The 20,827-nt window shown below is 41.4% G+C and overlaps 1 protein-coding gene and 1 non-coding gene across 3 annotated transcripts in view; both read right to left on the minus strand.

Moving 5' to 3' along the window:
• Positions 1-20,827, minus strand: part of ZNF704 (zinc finger protein 704) — a 236,700-nt gene that overhangs the window by 96,166 nt on the left and 119,707 nt on the right. The window lies entirely within an intron of this gene.
• Positions 14,649-14,782, minus strand: LOC116814006 (U11 spliceosomal RNA). The gene has a single exon (XR_004371112.1). It is a non-coding gene; the product is annotated as a U11 spliceosomal RNA (small nuclear RNA).

Below are 20,827 nucleotides of genomic sequence, written 5' to 3' on the forward strand. Positions count from 1 at the left end.
TCTGGCTTAGATGCTGTCTTTCCTCCTTACCTATCCAAACTATACCCATGACTTGGGTCAAATATCAAAGACCTACTACTCTTATTTATGAAGATCAAATGCTACCTTCTCCTACACATCTTTTCTGTCCAACCTGATCCATGCTTGTCGTTCTTTGAACTTATATTTTACTCATGATTTAAAAAGCAAAAACTCAAAGTGCATCCTATACTATCTTCCATTTTATCAATGGTGTTACAAACCTGTGGAGCCAGGGGCAGAATCTTCAAAATCTTCTAAAGTTCCCACACAAAATCCATGTTCAACAAATGCCTTTTAAATATATTCAACTTAGTGTCCAAATCTAAGTAAAGGAGTTTCATTGGACAGCGATGAGCCTGCTTAGCCCAGGAATTACCATTTGCTTCTCCCTTTTGGTTAAATGAGCTGCCCAGATGACAAAACAGAAAGGTCAAAATTCACTTTGGTAGAGACCCGGTTCCTGGCTACAACACATAGATTATTTTTTTTCCATGGGTTATACAACGTGATGAAATGATAAACTCTTCCACACTAATTGTAGGTTGTCTATTTCATGGCTACATGTTTTCAATATAAAATATGCAGACCTTCTATTTAAACAAACTAGTAATTTATTTTTTCTTAAGAAAATTACCTTCAGCAGGTGATTTTCTTAAACTCATATGCAGCAAATGTTGCTTTGGTATGTATGCTTTACAAAGAGAAAGAAAATATAAACAGGAAGGAAGGAATTCCAGTTTGGTATACTAACCAAGCAAGCATTAACTACCCTTTGAAATACTGTCTACAAATAGTATGCTTCCTGCCATAAGGTCTATAGAATTGCCCTGTGGTTTCTGCCTGTCAAGTGGCAAACTCCTATAGTAAAGCTTGTTTAATTTTCTTCAAAGAAGGCTATATATAATCACATGCTATTTCAATGGACAGTTTTTGAATCTCCTTTGTACAACATATTTTCTCTTATGCATAAAGCCAGTTTTGATAAAATATCAAGAAATATAACTTTCTATTCCTAAGTTCAGAAGTCGGAATGGTGGTAGCCCATATTTAAATGTTACTTTTTTGTTATTTTTTTTGAGACACAGTCTCGCTCTATCACCAGACTGGAGTGCAATGGCACGATCTCGGCTCACTGCAACCTCTGAGTCCCTGGTTCAAGCGATTCTCCTGCCTCAGCCTCCTGAGTAGCTGAGATTACAGGCATGTGCCACCACGCCCAGCTAATTTTTGTATTTTTAGTAGAGACAGGGTTTCACCATGTTGGCCAGGCTGGTCTTGATCTCCTGACCTCGTGATCCACCCGCCTAAGCCTCCCAAAGTGCTGGGATTACAGGAATGTTACTGTTTCTACAGCAGTAGTCCTTTATCATGGCTGCCCATGAAAATTATGAAGGGAACTTAAAAAAAATTGGTGCCTGGCTGTGGGGATGCAAAGGCATAAGAATGATACAATGGACTTTGGGGACTTGGGGGAAATAGTGGGAGGGGGGTAAGGGATAAAAGACTACATATTGGGTATAGTGTACACTGCTTGGGTAATGAGTGCACCAAAATCTCAGGAATCACCACTAAAGAACTTATTCATGTAATCAAACACCACCTGTTCCCCCAAAACCTACTGAAATAAAAAATAAATTTAAAAAAATTGGTGCTTGGGTCCCATCCCAAAATTTGTGATTCAATTAATATGGTCTAGGGCTTTGGGCCCTGGTGTTTTTTTTTTTTAAAAAGCTCACCAAATGATCCTCATATCCAGCCAGGGTTAAGAATTACTGTTCCAGGTAGAGAGGAAATGGGAATACCAGAATATCAGGGGAAGAAAAATAACAGTTTTTGAACAATAATGCTATAGTAGAAACAAAAATTCATTGCATACCTATATACACTAGGTGATATGCTAACCATGTTTCATCTCATGTTCGTTATCTACTTACATATAACAGATCATCTTAAAGTTTAGTGGCTTAAAACAACAAACATTAGTATCTCACGGTTTCTGTGGTCAGGAATTTGGGAGCCACTTGGCTGAGTGCTCTGGTTCAAGGTTTCTCATGAGGTTTTAGGCAAGCGATGAGCCAGGACTGCAATTGTCAGAAGGCCTGACCAAGGCTGGATGGTCCTTTTACAAAAAGGCTCACTGACATGACTGTAGGAGGACACAGTCCCTTGCTAACTGTTGGTAGGGTGACCTAGTCCCTTACCCTGTGGGTCTCTTTGTGAAGAAGGCTGCTTGAGTGACTTCATGACATGGCAGCTGGCTTCCTCCAGAGCAAGTGATCCCAGACAGAGCAGGTTTTATGATCTTGTCTTGGAATTTACATATCATCAATTATGCCACATTTTATTCATTAGAAGTGAAACACTAAATACGGCCTACTCAAGGAGAGGCAATCTCTATCTTTTGAAGGAAGGGGTATGAAAGAATTTGTGAACATATGTTATTAAAATAAATTTTTTATTTTGAATAATTTTTCTGAACTTATGATAGATTTAAGGAAAGGTTGCAAAAATAATACAGGAAGTTTCTATATACCCTTCACATGGTTTCATTTTTTTCTTAATATTATCTTATGTTACTGTGGTACAGTGTGAAACCTAAGAAAGCAGCATTAGTAGACTATTACTGATTAAACTCCCAACTGTATTCAGATTCACCAATGTTTTCATTAATGTCCCCTTTTCTCTTCCAAGATCCATATCCAGGATACTAAATTGCATTTAGTTGGCATGTTTCTTCTAGTCTGGAACAGTTTCTCAATTTTTCCATGTGTTTCATGACCTTGATAGTTTTGAGGAGTGCTGGTCAGGTATTTAAAAATGTCCCTTAATTTGGGTTTGTCTGATGTATTTTCTCATGGTCACACTGGGGTTATGAGTTTTTGGAAAGATTACCACAAAGATGAAGTGCCCTTTTCATCATATCATTTCAGGAGGTACATTCTCTCTGATCATGTTAACTTGATCATTTGGTCAAAGAGGTATCTACCAGGTTTCTCCAGGTAAAGTATTTTTCCCTTTCCACATGTCTTCCTTGGAAGCCAGTCACTATGTCTAGCCCATACTTAAGGTTCAGGGATGTAGATACTCCTTCTCTCCCTCCTGGAGAAGAAGTATCTGCATATATTACACTTGGGATTCTTTTGTAAAAACGGTTTTTATAGACATATTTTAAAACCACACACATTTATTCTATTATTTAATGTTTACAACAATCCTATAAGGACTATTGTTGTTCCTACTTTCTAGATAAATATATGGCTTAAAAAAGTTAAGTACTGTACCCAAGGTGACACAGCCAGTGAGACTTGGCATTTGACATGAGGTTGGTTTGACTCCAGAGTCTTTTTTTTTTCTTTACTGAACCTTTTAACCTTTGCACCGATAAGAACCTACCAATATAATTCAAACATATTTTAATATTCTACAAGATTTTCAAGAACTTAGTAGAAAGGGCAATACAGAGCTTGCTTGATGGTATCTTGTTGAATATTGTTGTTTCCCAGATATGTATCTGTCACATATACTTCTGTCTCCCTTAAGCACCTGGTACACAGGTACTCAGCAGATACTTACTGGCTGAAAAGAAAATGACTCTTCCTCCTTACAAGTTATCTACACTGTCCTGAATGTGTATCATGGGATGCCAAAACTTAAGATGGTCAATCCCTCAATGCTCAGACCCAAGGATGAAATCTGAGATATGACAGGGCTCACACCAGCATGACTGGATAGAACCTGCAGGCTAGAAGGGTAGGACAAGCAGGAACTGTTAGTTTACTCTTTCCCTGTTCATACTTTACTCAACAATTATAACTGAAGATTCAGGTTATTTAGCAAATAGCCCCAAAATCCACTCAGGTAATGAGTATAATTTTTGGATTGCTAAAGTAATGGGTTGTTTTCATCATATCAAAGATTACACATCATATTTCTGGGTCATACATAAGTCATTTTCTCCAAATCTTGGGCATTTGGAAGCCCAGATCCCAGGAGAACCACAACAGTCTTTCGAGCAATCTCTTCTTATACATCAGGTGCTCAGATGGCTCAGGGATATGTCCCACACTTGGTTAAACTGGAACTCTGTCTCCCTGGGATATGACAGCTAACTTATGGAGAGGTGGGCAGAAAGCCTCCAAGCTCCTCTCCTATTTCTCCTCCTGTTCTCTTATTTGCTGTGCAGATGGAGAAATGGAAGCAGCCCAAAGGAAAGGACTAGTTCCTACTACGTTCAGTATGCTAACAAACTCAGGGAGGCTTGGCAAAGTCTTCCAAGAGAAGACTCTAGTTCACCTGACCAATTATACTGAAAAACATTTTTCTTCTCTTCAGTCTTCTAGCAAGAAAGTATGCTTCGAAGACACTGCTAGTTTCTTTCTCCTTACCTATGTCTATAGTTAGGAGATTCCCAGCTCCATATCCCTACTTACAGACTCCATGGAAAAAGAAAATTACTTCTATTAAAATGACTCCTATTAGGCTCTGGAAAAGGGAAAAGCTGGGCAAATTGAATGCTAATAGGGCTTGCTTCCAGTGTGGTCTACAAGGACACTTCAAAAGATTGTCCAAATAGAAATAAGCCGCCCCCTCATCCATGCCCCTTATGTCAAGGGAATCACTGGAAGGCTCACTGCCCCAGGGGATGAAGGTCCTCTGAGTCAGAAGCCACTAACCAGATGATCCAGCAGCAGGACTGAGGGTGCCTGGGGCAAGCACCAGCCCATGCCATCACCCTCACAGAACCCCGGGTATGCTTGACCATTGAGGGCCAGGAGGTTAACTGTCTCCTGGACACTGGCGTGGCCTTCTCAGTCTTACTCTCCTGTCCCAGACAACCGTCCTCCAGATCTGTCACTATCCAGGGGTCCTAGGACAGGTAGTCACTAGATACTTCTCCCAGCCACTAAGCTGTGACTGGGGAACTTTATTCTTTTCACATACTTTTCTAATAATGCCTGAAAGCCCCACTCCCTTGTTAGGGAGAGACATTCTAGCAAAAGCAGGGGCCATTATACACCTGAGCAAAGGAGAAGGAACACCCATTTGTTGTCCCCTGCTTGAGGAAGGAATTAATCCATCCCGAAGTCTGGGCAACAGAAGGACAATATGGATGAGCAAAGAATGTCCGTCCTGTTCAAATTAAACTAAAGGATTCTGCCTCCTTTCTCTACCAAAGGCAGTACCCCCTTAGACCCAAGGCCCAACAAGGACTCCAAAAAATTGTTAAGGACCTAAAAGCCCAAGGCCTAGTAAAACCATGCAACAGCTCCTGCAATCCTCCAATTTTAGGAGTACAGAAACCCAACAGACAGTGGAGGTCAGTGCAAGATCTCAGGATTATCAATGAGGCTGTTGTCCCTCTCTACCCAGCAGTACCTAACCCTTATACACTGCTTTCCGAAATACTAGAGGAACCAGAGTGGTTTACAGTCCTGGACCTTAAGGATGCCTTTTTCTGCATCCCTGTACGTCCCAACTCTCAATTCTTCTTTGAAGATCCTTCAAACCCAATGTCTCAACTCACCTGGACTGTTTTACCCAAGGGTTCAGGGATAGCCCCCATGTATTTGGCCAGGCATTAGCCCAAGACTTGAGCCAGTTCTCATGCTTGGACACTCTTGTCCTTTGGTACATGGATGATTTACTTCTAGCCACCCATTCAGAAACCTTGTGCCATCAAGCCACCCAAGCGCTTTTAAACTTCCTTGCCACTTGTGGCTACAAGGTTTCCAAACCAAAGGCTCAGCTCTGCTTACAGCAGGTTAAATACTTAAGGCTAAAATTATCCAAAGGCACTAGCGCCCTCAGTGAGGAATGTATCCAGCCTATACTGGCTTATCCTCATCCCAAAACCCTAAAGCAACTAAGAGGGTTCCTTGGCATAACAGGCTTCTGCCGAATATGGATTCCCAGGTATGGCAAAATAGTCAGGGCATTATATACACTAATTAAGGACACTCAGCCAATATCCATTTAGTAAGATGGACACCTGAAGCAGAAGCGGCTTTCCAGGCCCTAAAGAAGGCCTGGAACCCAAGCCCCAGTGTTAAGCTTGCCAACGGGGCAAGACTTTTCTTTATACGTCACAGAAAAAAAACAGGAATAGCTGTAGGAGTCCTTACACGGTCTGAGTGACCAGCTTGCAAACTGTGGCATGCCTGAGTAAGAAAATTGATGTAGTGGCAAAAGGCTGGCCTCATTGTTTACAGGCAGTGGCGGCAGTAGCAGTCTTAGCCTCTGAAGCAGTTAAAATAATACAAGGAAGAGATCTTACTGTGTGGACGTCTCATGATGTGAATGGCATACTCACTGCTAAAGGAGACTTGTGGCTGTCAGACAACCATTTGCTTAAATATCAGGCTCTATTATTTGAAGGGCCAGTGCTGTGACTGCGCACTTCTGCAACTCTTAACCCAGCCACGTTTCTTCCAGACAATGAAGAAAAGATAGAACATAACTGTCAACAGGTGATTGCTCAAACCTACGCCACTTGAGGGGACCTTCTAGAGGTTCCCTTGACTGATCCCAACCTCAACTTGTATACTGATGGAAGTTCCTTTGTGAAAAAAGGACTTCAAAAAGCGGGGTATGCAGTGTTCAGTAATAATAGAATACTTGAAAGTAATCCCCTCACTCCAAGAACTAGCACTCAGCTGGCAAAACTAATAGCCCTCACTCGGGCGCTAGAATTAGGAAAAGGAAAAAGGGTAAATATATATACAGACTCTAAGTATGCTTACCTAGTCCTCCATGTCCACACAGCAATATGGAGAGAAAGGGAGTTTCTACCTTCTGAGAACACCTATCAAACATCAGGAAGCCATTAGGAGATTATTATTGGCTGTACAGAAACCTAAAGAGGTGGCAGTCTTACACTGCCGGGGCCATCAGAAAGGAAAGGAAAGGGAAATAGAAGGGAACTGCCAAGCGGATATTGAAGCCAAAAGAGCTGCAAGGTGGGACCCTCCATTAGAAATGCTTATAGAAGGACCCCTAGTATGGGGTAACCCCCTCCAGGAAACCAAGCCGCAGTACTCAGCAGAAGAAACAGAATGGGGAACCTCACGAGGACATAGTTTCCTCCCCTCAGGATGGCTAGCCACGAAAGAAGGAAAAATACTTTTGCCTGCAGCTAACCAATGGAAATTACTTAAAATCCTTCACCAAATCTTTCACCTAGGCATTGATAGCACCTATCAGATGGCCAAATCATTATTTACTGGACCAGGCCTTTTCGAAACTATCAAGCAGATAGTCAAGGCCTGTGAAGTGTGCCAAAGAAATAATCCCCTGCACTGCAGGGGATTATTTGAATACATTTGAATCCCTGTATCTTTAACCTCCTTGTTAAGTTTGTCTCTTCCAGAATCAAAGCTGTAAAAGTACAAATCGTTCTTCAAATGGAGCCCCAGATGCAGTCCATGACTAAGATCTACCGAGGACCCCTGGACCAGCCTGCTAGACCATGCTCCAATGTTGATGACATCGAAGGCACCCCTCCCAAGGACCCCTGCACAACCCCTACTACACTCCAATTCAGCAGGAAGCAGTTAGAGTGGTTGTCGGCCAACCTCCCCAACAGCACTTGGGTTTTCCTGTTAAGAGGGGGTACTGCGAGACAAGACTAGCTGGATTTCTTAGGCCGACTAAGAATCCCCAAGCCTAGCTGGGAAGGTGACGCATCCACCGTTAAACACAGGGCTTGCAACTTAGCTTACACCCAACCAATCAAGTAGTAAAGAGAGCTCACCAAAATGCTAATTAGGCAAAAACAGGAGGTAAAGAAACAGCCAAACATCTATCGCCTGAGAGCACAGGGGGAGGGACAATGAGCAGGATATAAACCCAGGCATTTGAGCTGGCAACAGCTACCCCCTTTGGGTCCCCTCCCTTTGTATGGGAGCTCTGTTTTCACTCTATTACATCTTGCAACTGCAAAAAAAAAAAAAACAAACAAAAAAAACTCCTATTAAAATTTAAAAAAAAACCTCCATATTAAAAATATGTTTGAATGACATTAACAGGTTCTTATCAGTGCAAAGGTTAAGGGGTTACTCATCACAACAATATGAGACATAGGTACTCAGGCAAATTCATAAACATGCATAAGGACGTGTTTGTATGAACTTAGTGGGTAAACAGCTCCACATGTAACGATAAATAAATAAATATAAACTAATAGTGGGTAAACATCTCCACATGTAATGATAAATAAATAAATATAAACTAAATGTTGTCTGGAGAGAGAGAAGCACATGCCTGGGATGTTCAGAGAAGCAGGTGGGCTTCAGCGCTGACCTAGTGGCTCTCCTGGCTGCTGCCGCTCAGCACACCCTCCATTCTCGCTGATCTGGAAAGGCTCCTGGTAGCTCAGCAACCAGCATGCCTGGAGTCTCCATTCCTTTCTCAGCAGAGAGCTGGGAGTGGGCCCGGCAAACCTAGATTAGAATCCTGACTGTGCCTCCTACTACCCAATGTGACCTCAAACAGGTAGATCAATCTCTGTGCCTCAATTTCCTCATGTGTAACATAGAGATAGAGATGTCTAACTTTATAGGGTCCCTGTGAAAATTAAATTAGATAATGAATAGGTGTAACATGCTTCACACAGTGGATGGTTCAGTAAGTGCTGGCTTTTGTAATGATCAAAACTTCCCTTTCCAATTATCTCAAGACTTAAAGATAGTGAAATGTGACTCTAAGAAAAAAACAAAACTTAGTAATTTTCATAGCAAAACCCAGTGTGAGGATTCCAGACTGCAAGACAGGGAAATCTTTCTAGACTTCAAATGTGGCTAGTCTGAATTGAGATGTACTGTGAGTTTAAAATAAACACCAGATTTATAAGACGTATTTAAAAAAAGAATCTAAACTACATCATTAATATTTTTAAAATACTTATTACATATTGAAACAACATTTTAGACACGGTGGTTAAATTTATATTATTAAAATTAATATCAACTATTTCTTTTCACTTTTAAAAATGTGGCTACTGGAAAACTTAACATGTGTCTCACAACATTTTATATATATATATGTTTGGCTGGCACTGTTCTAGAACATTGAAGTAACATTGAGAGAAGTACTTCATTAAACTAAATCCTAGGGCACTAAAATAGTTAATTCATCTCCCCAAGGTACTATTTGAAAATAACTCAATCACATGAGAACACAAAATGAAATATGTCACAAACTGCTAATCACATCATTAAATATAGTCTCCCTTGTTGCAGAGTATAATCATTCATGAGAATAAAGGGCTCAGGGACTTTCAAATCATGAAAAATTTCAAATATCCATTCAAAAAATCGTGTCATCCCTGCTAAATTTGTCATAATCTAATCTGGCTGCAAATTAGTGCATGACATCTTCATCACAATTCACAAGTGCACTCAACTGGCACAAATACGCTTTTATTTATGCACAGAGCCAGGGAACGGGTGATCTTTGCTCAAAATAATGTGCTTAACTAATGGACCATCGTTTTTACCATTGGGGAGGCCAGAAGTAATGAGGAGACACACATGAACTAATCAATATTAAACATTCAAGTAGCTAATTATGTGGTTTAAACTAGAAGACAAACAGTATGTCTTTATTTTTTACTGATCCTCAAAGCTCATAAGTACCTAAATTTTTACTTATTCCCTTGTAATAGTAAATTGCTATGAGAAAATGAAAGTAATACAAAAACAAACAGAAATGACACTTGCATGCATTAAAAACTGTACTTTAAAAAATCTATGGGCCGGGCGCGGTGGCTCACGCTTGTAATCTCAGCACTTCGGGAGGCCGAGGCGGGCGGATCACGAGGTCAGGAGATCGAGATCACAGTGAAACCCCGTCTCTACTAAAAATACAAAAAAAAAAAAAAATTAGCCAGGCGTGGTGGTGGGCGCCTGTAGTCCCAGCTACTCGGAGAAGCTGAGGCAAGAGAATGGCGTGAACCCGGGAAGCGGAGCTTGCAGTGAGCCGAGATAGCGCCACTGCACTCCAGCCTGGGTGACAGAGCGACACTCCGTCTCCAAAAAAAAAAAAAAAAATCTATGGTCAATAATTAAGAAAAACATTTACAATTTAAATGATCAACTTTTAAAATGTTTAAGTTTAGAATAAAAACTGTGTGCTTTAAGAGGACACCCATTTCTTCTACTCCTACAATCTCCTGCAGCATTCTGTTTTTTCCTTAGTTTCGCTGTAAATATAGGTATCAGTGTCTCAATATATTTGATATAAACATTTCAAATTTCCAAATTCATAATTCAGGAGCTAAATAGTTTTACTTCTTTTTGGGCTCCTATGGAATTTTAAAGCCGTGTCACATTGTATTTTTGATGGCAGCCCCTACTTCTGCAATGTTATCATTGACTATATTAAGATTTATAGATAGTCAAGATAGAGAAATTTCAAGGAATTCCCAAGCACAGGGAGAAATTCCTCAGTTTTGGTTGGTAGGGCTGTGGCAATTGTGCAGCTAAGTTCCAGGACTAGAAAAACGCTCTGAGGGGAAATTTAACTATGAGGGGGAAATGACATTTTCAGGAGAAATACCATTATGTATGGATAATACCCAGTATCTTAACAGACTGGCCACCCACCTCAACCAAAGTTTTAAGTAAGTGATATACCTTAAACTTGTAAATAATGGAATACTTTATAAAATGTACAATCAACTTTGCTAGAAAACATGCATATCACAACAAGGGGATTACTATATATGAATGTGTCCATTAAAAATATTCCTCTGCAATTCCTCTTTCTATAATTTTGGAAGTACTTTCACATCTTAAAATACCAGTAAATGCACATGAGCACGACCAAATTCCACATATCAGATTACAGCTGCAAAAACATTGTACTTCAAAATGAAGTCAAACACGAGCTCAGAACCAAGCAGACTCTAAAGACAGTGTGTACAAAACAGGAACAAGCAGGCCCTTTGGAAAGATAAGGAAAACATCAAAATTGTCTCAACTACTCTTAACTGATTAAATATATTTCTGTCAAGGGAAAGTACATTTAATTTCCTAGGACAGCTCAGACTTCTCACAACTCAGACCTTCTCAGGATTGTTGTGAAGATTGTAAAATGGAACAATCACTTTGGGAAACTGTTTGACAGCTTCTTACAAAATTAAACAAATGTCTACTCTATGCTTTCAGGTATTTACCCAAGGGAAATGTAACCTCATACAATGTTTCCAGCACTGTTGGAAAGATTAAATAAAATCATAAACAAGAAAGTCGCTTACACAGGGTTGGGCATGTGGGAGGAGCTTATTAAACAGGTTCAATCGCCTTTTATGTTTTGAATGTAAAATAAAAGGCGAAAGATTTACACCATCTGAAGAGAAAGCATGGTATATATTTTTGGATGTAATATAAAAAAGTACAGGGTTTCAATAGGGCAGATCTGGGTTTATGTCCTGGTCTATTACCCATTTTATTCACTGATTCAACCTTTTTCGGACCTACTCTGTGCAAAGCACTCTTCTAGATGTTGGGGATATTGTACTGAATGTGACAGTTTGAGGCTTTACTCTTACGGGGTTCACATTCTAGCACCTTGGGCAAAATGTTTAAGTTTTCTGAACCTCATTTTTGCCTCCAACAGTTCAAGTAAATTCAGCACCTATGACAGGCTGGGTATTATACTAAGTTTGGCAGCACAAGAACCAACTAGATAGAACCTATGTTTTCAAGTACTTTTACAAGTCCAGTGGGGGCAGCAGACAAATAATCACGTGAATTCAGGTGCTGTGAGAGGGATCAGGACCCATTGTTATGGGCAATAGCAAACTCAGTCCTGGGTGGCATGGAGATTGGTCTCAGGAGTGAGTCAAAGAAGGCTTCCTGGAGAAAGGCATTTAAATGCAGTCTGCAGAGTAAACCAGGCAAAAGGTACTCACAATTCACATTATTAGTAAGGTGAAACGAAAATATAGTTGGGAAAGTACACATCAATCAGTCCATTAAAGTCCTTCATAATATAAAGCAGCACTATTTCTATTTTAAAGGCAATAGTATTAAACTGGAAAATCACGGTGTAGTCCTGAATCCAGTTTATACTGTCTTTGACAATATGCTGTCTTCCTAATATGTGCTTCATCTGGACTTTCCACACCTGCTTCCTCGATCCCAATGCTTCTAGCTTTCTGCTTGAAGAAACTGGGTACTTGAATAAATTGTTTTTAATCATATGGGAACAATTCTGACTTCCAGGCAAGTTCCTGGGATTTGCTAAATTCACAGTCTGTGGTGTAGTTCTGTGGTAGGCCACGGCGGCCTCAAAGCATAAAACAAGCCTTCCAAATAACCACGAATCTTGCTATTCTGGTACCCACCAAACATTTAATAATTTTTTTCAAGCTAATTGAAAAGCCCTGTTTATGGGACTTGAATATAGTTTATACCACGAATAGCCAGAACTACGAAGCAGTACAGGAAACACTAGCTCTGCTGGAAGACTTTTGATTTGCATTTGCTCTTTTATTTTATATGCTACACAAACCTGTGAAAAATGGAAGTAGGGAGTGGGACTAGGGACAAGGGCTTAGTAAATTACTCTTTCCAAATACTGTGGCATTAAAATAAACTTGGATGAAGGATATCATTAGAGAAATACAGACTACATTCAGCACATCCTCATTCCATGGTGTACACTCAGGCTGAATGAAGACCTTATGATTCCATCAGCAATTATGATGAAAGCCACACCAACCACAAGAACTCTGAACCATTTAAGTAGATTTTTGAAAAAATGTTTTGTTTGTTTGTTTTTTTGAGACGGAGTCTTGCTCTGTCACCAGGCTGGAGTGCAGTGGCGCGATCTTGGCTCACTGCAACCTCCACCTCCTGGGTTCAAGCGATTCCCCTGCTTCAGCATCCTGAGTAGCTGGGATTACAGGTGCGCGCTACCACACCTGGCTAATTTTTTGTATTTTAATAGAGACAGGGTTTCACCTTGTTGGCCAAGATGGTCCCGATCTCCTGACCTCATGATCCGCCCACCTCGGCCTCCCAAAGTGCCGGGATTACAGGTGTGAGCTACCATGAAAAAATGTTTAAAGCACTTCATTTTCCTCTTGGGAAGTTGCAACAGTTGTTAGATACAGCAATTCTCCTACAAACAGCAAGGCTTTATGTGAAGGTTATACTCCATCTTCAGGAACATCTGTTTTATAGTCAGATGTCAGAGATGTTTCCTGGATCGTCAAAAGAAAAGAGATTGTGATGCAGAAATGCCCATCCCCAAAATAATGGCAAGTATATAACCAGAACAAAATCATTAGTATATCTAATAAAAGTGGGCACCATGCAAAGTCTAATGGAACCCTCTTCTCCAGCCTAAGTATGCTTGAGAACCTCATGTAAACAGAAGAAATGTGCCTGGTGAAGTGAGAATGGGGGAGTTTTTGTTCCTTGAAGGCAGAAACTGACCAACAGTAGGAGGCAGCTACATGATGCCATGGCATCTGAGTTAAGGCCATCATCCAGTCCTCTCAGATCCAGCATCAGTGCCTTCATATTTGTAGGCAATCATCCTTTTGACCTTAGAGTTCTACCTCTGCCCGGAAGGATCTCACAAGATCCCCCAGGCCCAAACCAACACATTAGCAACTTCGCTCTTTTTTTAAACCACTGTGTAAAATCCATATTTTAGACTAGTGGAAATGGTAGGGGAATGGGCATTGCTGTAGCAAATAGCAAGAGTGAAACAACTTATTCTTGGGTGGAAAGAACTCAAGGAAAAGAGGAAGAAAAAGTTCTAGAAACAGAAAGATTGGTGAGGGGAACTTGGCTTAGAGTCAGGAAAGACACCAAAATTTGGAAGGAAGTTAAAAAAGGAGGAAGGGAGAGAAGAAGGAAGTTGACTGGTTCTGAGACATCTTCTCCAGCTTCTAGGCCGCCTCTGAGAGACATGGTCAGGCCCTTTTTTCTGGGGAGTAGGAGAAATACAGAAATTCCATTCAAACATTGGTTTGTTTAACAAATACTTATTTAGCAACTAATGGTTCCAATCATTTTTCCTGGTGCTGGGGATTCAGCAGTGAAGAAGCAGAAACTGGTTTAAAGCAATTTGATATCTACAGTCATCTACTAACGAGTGAGGTGTGATGTGAGTTCAGCCCCTGTGCCCACAACAGAATGGCCCCATCTACTTCCTAACAACTATATAATTTTAACTACCTGCAAATGACCAACAGCCTTCACCTCCCTAGTAGATCAGGAGCCCTTTATTTACTCTTTTATTCGTAGAGATGGGGTCTCACTATGTTGACCAGGCTGGTCTTGAATTCCTGGCCTCAAGAGATGCTCCTGCCTCAGCCTCCCAAAGTGTTGGGATTACAGGTGTGAGTCCCTGCACCTGGTCCCACTTTTTGTCTTTTATAGTGATTTTCACTGTATCTTTTCTGTACTTATATACACAGGATGCTTGCCATTGTGTTATGGGCACCTACACCATTTAAACCAATAAGATAGCATGCAGTCGCATAGTGTGGAAACAGCATATATCATACCACATAGCCCTGAGGTGGGGCAGGATCTACTACGTAGGTTTAGTGTGTGGAATCATCCAATATAACATGACCAGAGCTGCAACCTCTGATTTAGACAAGGAGTAAGGGTGCTAGCACCAGTGATCACCAGCTGCCCAACTACCAAAAAATTATGCTTCCAAAATCTCTTGATGTTTATTTGGCATGAAGAGAAATCGAGTTGTCCTATGTGTGCCACTCATGACAGAAGCCCTTTTTTCCCCTTTATTCACACTTTTAATGCATAGAGAAAAACCCAGGGCTTGGCCCATAGTAAACATTTAACAAACACTCAATTAGCATTTGGTAAATCTCTTCCATGGAAAAGTGTCCCTGTGGAGAGCAGCAGGACAAAGGCACCTGTGACCTACACCTATGGTATCAGTAACTGAACCAGGGGTGGACCCTTCTTCCCTCTTTACCAGAGGTGACTTAGGCTGAACTTGGACAGCCTGGATGGTTCCAGGTGCGTGAATCTTCCCTCACCTGCAATGTGTAAGGTGTTTGCCTTCTCACAGAATCACTTTAACTTTAGCTTGAACTTAGTCCTGCGCCCTGGAAGCTTCTAGTTGACTATCCTTTAGGCTAATTAAGAACTCCTCCTGAGGCCGGGCGCGGTGGCTCACGCTTGTAATCCCAGCACTTTGGGAGGCCGAGGCGGGCGGATCACGAGGTCAGGAGATCGAGACCACGGTGAAACCCCGTCTCTACCAAAAAAATACAAAAAATTAGCCGGGCGTGGTGGCGGGCGCCTGTAGTCCCAGCTACTCGGAGAGGCTGAGGCAGGAGAATGGCGTGAACCCGGGAGGCGGAGGTTGCAGTGAGCCGAGATCGCGCCACTGCACTCCAGCCTGGGCGACAGAGCAAGACTCTGTCTCAAAAAAAAAAAAAAAAAAAGAACTCCTCCTGGATGGGCAAGTGATATCAGGCCAGGAGTTCAGGATATTCCTGCCTGCTCAGCCAAGGTATGGTCTCACAGTCCTCACACATCCCCCCAGGCAGCTGCAACATGGAACAGGGTTGGCACCAGAGGCAATGACTGCCAACTTGTGTGCAATTGGGGGCCAGGTATGATTTCTCACTCTGACTCGGAGGGGTGGGATCTCCTCAAACTGTAACACAACGCTACTCAATAAAAACACAATGCAAGCCACATATGTAATTCTGAATTTCCTGGTAGCTACACTAAAAAAAAAAGAGAGAAATTAATTTTAATAACATATCTTATTTAGTATAACATATGCAATATATCATTTCAATATGAATCAATATTAAAAATTGACAAGATAATTTATATCCTTTTCCTCATACAACTCTTCAAAATCCAGCATGTCTTTTAAACTTTTTTTTTCTTTTTTTGAGAAGTTGTTTCACTCTTGTTGCCCAGGCTGGAGTGCAATGGTGCGATCTCAGCTCACTGCACTTCTGCCTCCTGGGTTCATGCCATTCTCCTGCCTCAGCCTCCCGAGTAGCTGGGATTATAAGTGTGCACCACCACATCTGGCTAATTTTGTATTTTTGGTAGAGACGGGGTTTCACCATGTTGGCCAGGCTGGTCTTGAACGCCTGACCTCAGGTGATCCACCCACCTCGGCCTCCTAAAGTGCTGGGATTACAGGTGTGAGCCCGACCTTATTTTAAACTTTTAGCACATTCCAGTTCTGACTAGCATCATCTCAGATGCTCAAAAGCCACGTGTGGCTACTGTCCTGGACGGCACAGCGCTGAGGAGTTCAGAAATCTCTGAAGACATCGTGGGGTGACTGTTCCTAAACAAATCTTTTCGACTAAAAATCAGTTTAGGAAAAATAAAAATATTTATGAACGAATCACTCCAATAATTCTTGTATGGGAAAATGTTTATTCTTGCAACGTAGATAACTAAACGTGTTTTAACAAAACAATGTTAATGAGAAAAGTTTTGCTTTTTTTTTAACCACTCAAATCTTAATATCTGGACATATTTATTAGAGAAGAGGCAAGGCGGAGGAAGTCTTTAAACTGTCAGCTTGAAATCACATAAATAATCACACAGGAAAGACCTCTCACTGTTAGGGCGCCCTTCCCTGACCAAAGAATGACTCCCTGGGCCAGTGTGCTAGTTCTTTCCTGGTATTTGTTTACAGTGACAATACAAGAGCCCTATAAGGAAGAGAGGAAGAGAAATAGATTGGATCTTGGTTTCTAACCTGTAGGCCTGAAGTTTCTGTCAGTCTGCTTGGACACTAACAACTGTCTCTTGACTGAACAATGTTTAATTTTCAGTCAAAACTATTTACCAAATGCTAATATGAGGCAAGCACTGTTTCAGGTGCTGCAATTTACCCACCACATATTTGTATTATTTTCCAAATGTACATGGAAGATATTATGAGTAAAATAAAAATTCATACACAAGCATTAATTCCCAGCAGCTGTTTCTCCTTTGCATTTTCCCAATCAAGGGAATCTAAAAGTACATACATGTAAAGATTCTTGAAATTGCTTGATGCTAAAGTGTGATCTTTCAGCATCAAAAATCACTATTTTGCTCTCCTTCAAGTGGTGTGAGTGGCATGATTTGAAGTCAGCCAGGATTCTTTTCTGCTTGTTTTTGAGACAGGGTTTTGTTCTTGTTGCCCAAGCTGGAGTGCAGTAGCACGGTCTTGGCTCACTGCAACCTCCGCCTCCCAGGTTCATGCGATTCTCAGCCTCCCAAGTAGCTGGGATTACAGGTGCCCACCACCATGCCCAGCTAATTTTTCTATTTTTTTTTTTAGTAGAAATGGGGTTTCACTATGTTGGCCAGGCTCGTCTCCAACTCCTGACCTGAGGTGATCCGCCCACCTCCATCTCCAAAAGTGCTGGGATTACAGGCGTGAGCCACCGTGCCCAGCCCCAGTCAGGATTCTGAGATGAGATCTACCCATTGCTTGTTATTGAGTTAATGGTCTCTTGTTAAGCAGCACTGGGTTTTAGAACCAACTATGGGCTGAGTTTAATTATTCAATGTTAATACATTCAACACAGATGATTTCATTATATAAATGCACTGGCTACTTTGCAGTATTTCCTTAGGCATAATAAGCTTTTACCATAAAAGCCAAATCAACATTAATCTGCAAAACTGTCATTTTATATCCACTGTCAAGGAAAAAAGATAAAGAGGAAAAAAAAAAAAAACAAAGTGAGATAAAGTAAACCTTTATCAAGGAACTGGACCAATACAATGATCAAACCAGCTCTCTCCATCCCTTTGGGGCAATCTGATTTATAAGCTGAGGTTTCAAAGTGTATTTTATTTAATTGCTGAAGGCAAGAGAACAGTAGGAGGTTTTGAGCCAAGCTCTTTATAATGCTAGCCTGCTCTGCTTTGGGGGTAAACTTAAAAAAACTTAAAAAAAAAATGAAATGGAGTTTCATTCTTGTTGCCCAGGCTGGAGTGCAATGGTGTGATCTTGGCTCACCGCAACTTCCACCTCCCGGGTTCAAGTGATTCTCCAGCATCAGCCTCCCTACCCTAGTGGCTAGGATGACAGGCCTGTGCCACCACGCCCGGCTAATTCTGTATTTTTAGTAGAGACAGGATTTCTCCATGTTGGTCAGGCTGGTCTTGAACTCCCGACCTCAGGTGATCCGCCTGCCTTGGCCTCCCAAAGTGTTGGGATTACAGGCGTGAGCCACCGCACCTGGCCAAAAAAAAAATCTTTTAAAGTTAGCATTTTCAAGCCAGTCTAATAATCCCACCAGTTCCATTTCCTTTCAGTTGCAGTAGGAAAGACCAAAACGCTGCCCTGGTGAACAAGTAAAAAGTATTCATGTTTCAAAGCTGGCTGGTAGACAGTAGCCAGCCAACTCCTCCTGTATTTCCAAGCAAACACAAGGCAAAGCAATGTTTTTTTATACCTTTTATAAACAATCTGTGTTTAAAGAAGGCATACACAATGCTTTCTTTCCAGTCTCTAAAAGCTGGCCACTGTTATGTGTTTAATTACACTCCTAAATCCTAAAGAATAAAACAGCCAGCTAGGTAGTGACTGTTTGATCTGCACGTCTTGGCTGGAGATGAGAGTGCAAAGCAAACCTGCCCAGGCTCCTGTTTCTAAACTCCTCCAGCCAGGAGCGCCTGAGGCTTGCAGTGCAGCAAAGCCAAACTCTTCCTTCCCGCTGGAGGAGGGCAAGGAGTATACAGCACACACCAGTTGCATTCATGAGGAAACAATCTTCCTGCCCACCAGCACTATATTTAGAGCCATCTCTTGGCAATGCAAACTTATACTTCTGGGCTTTCTGCCACTTGGACAAAAAAAAAAGGGGCGGGGGGACAAGGAAAACTGGTTTGGTTCCAGTGCTGAGCCCAAACAATAAAAGTTAAATATGGCCTTCCCCATTGATGCATTTCTGTGTCAAACATCACTCCTTCTTCAAAAGCAGTGAACACTGGATGTGGCTCTAAAGAATGGAATGCTTTTTTCTCCTTCCAATTCTAATGAGTAAAATGTGTCCTACTCTCTAAGGGGACATTTTATAAAGAAGGAAGCAATGAAGCAAATTTATCTGAAAAGGACAGAATGTTTTAAAAATATTTAAAGTAATATCATCCATGCTGGGGCTGTCGGCTTCCCCAAACATGTAGTAACCCCTAAGAAAAGTTAAAGCCCAAAGTCAGCTACAGGGTTGATGGAAAAAATATCCAGTGCTAAATAGCTAGGCCTCTCCAACCCTCAAAGGCAGACCCCATGAGAGTTGCTCTCTAGCATTTGCTGTTTTGCTACATGAACATCTAGCATCTGGGAATTTCAGGGCTATTCACTTCCAGGAGAAGTGATGCAGGCAGAGAGCTTAGTGTGTACACCCTAAGCAAGCAGCTGCCAGTCTTACTCACTTGGCTTCGAACTGTGGAATGCCACTGTCTATCAGAAATGAGCAAAACAAACGTCTCTCCTGTCTACTCCCAAACCTAAAGGGCCTTTCCTGACTTTCTTCTGGTTTTTTTTTTTTCCTTACAATTGTATTTTCTGAACTAATTTAAACATTTCTTTCAGTTTAATATCTTGTCATGGTGCTGACTGCTCAAAAATGTAGAATACTAACAGGACAGCCAGTATCTCCCATAAATGCAACGCCAAGCAGGACAGCCATTTAGTGGTTTGGGTAAGTATTTCCTCTGCACTGGTATGTGCAGTCACCTCTAACTAGTTCAACAAATATAGAAAAGGAAAGAACAAAAATATCTGCAGCTTTGCAACCATTTTCCCATGCTAAAATTATAACAGAAAATTAAAACAAGTATTAAATTTCTTTTGAAAACCCTCCACAAAATTTCTTAAAATTATGAAATGATATGTATGTATGCAAATTAACTCCACTTGACATGAAATATGAACACTTCTGAAAGCACCAGAATAGTTCCATATAATACCTATTCCGGTTTGGGATTTCATAAATGGGTAAATGCAAAAAGAAACTGACTTGCTGCCAAACAAAAAACCATTCTCATTGCTCAGGTCTTAAAGACTGTTCACAAGGCCTCCTTCCAGGCCTAGGGTGGATTGTAAGCCCTGCTGTCCTGCAGTTAGGCATGACCCCATGATCTGCTTGGGTCAGTGGAAAGTGAGCAGAAGTGACATGTGTTGCTTCTCTAACGCTGGTGCTCAGTTCTCTGTGTTCTCTTCTTCGCTACATTTACCTGAATCCTGGATGGGCATGAAGCATAAGCCAGAAATATATTGAAGACTTTGACTGTTTAAGAGACTTTGCTGTTTAAGTCTACTGAGATTTGGGGCTGCTTGTCACCATGGCAGACCTAGCCTATTCTGACCAATATAGTAAATTAGTAAAAAATTAACAACAATTAGCAGAAGATAATAGGGTGAAAGTTCATCATAGGTCTAGTACCAAGAAGGCACTCAATTGTGTCACTCCTTCCACAGTGTCCCTTCCCACCACGGCTTAAGATTTGCATCCACTCGACTTCCAGGATATATCCAGGATCTACTGAAACCCACAGCAAATAAAACACTTAAAAAAAAAAAAAAGAAAGAAAAAACAGGGCCTGGCACGGTAGCTCACACTTGTAATCCCAGCACTTTGGGAGGCCAAGGCAGGCAGATCACGAGGTCAGGAGTTCAAGACCAGCCTGGCCAACATGGTGAAACCCTGTCTCTACTAAATTAGCCAGGCGTGGTGGTGGGCGCCTGTAATCCCAGCTACTCAGGAGGTTGAGGCAGGAGAATTGCTTGAGCCTGGGAGGTGGAGGTGGCAGTGAGCCAAGATCGTGACACT

Source organism: Hylobates moloch, unplaced genomic scaffold (genome assembly GCF_009828535.3).
Source record: "Hylobates moloch isolate HMO894 unplaced genomic scaffold, HMol_V3 SCAFFOLD_9, whole genome shotgun sequence".
Lineage (NCBI taxonomy): Eukaryota > Metazoa > Chordata > Mammalia > Primates > Hylobatidae > Hylobates > Hylobates moloch.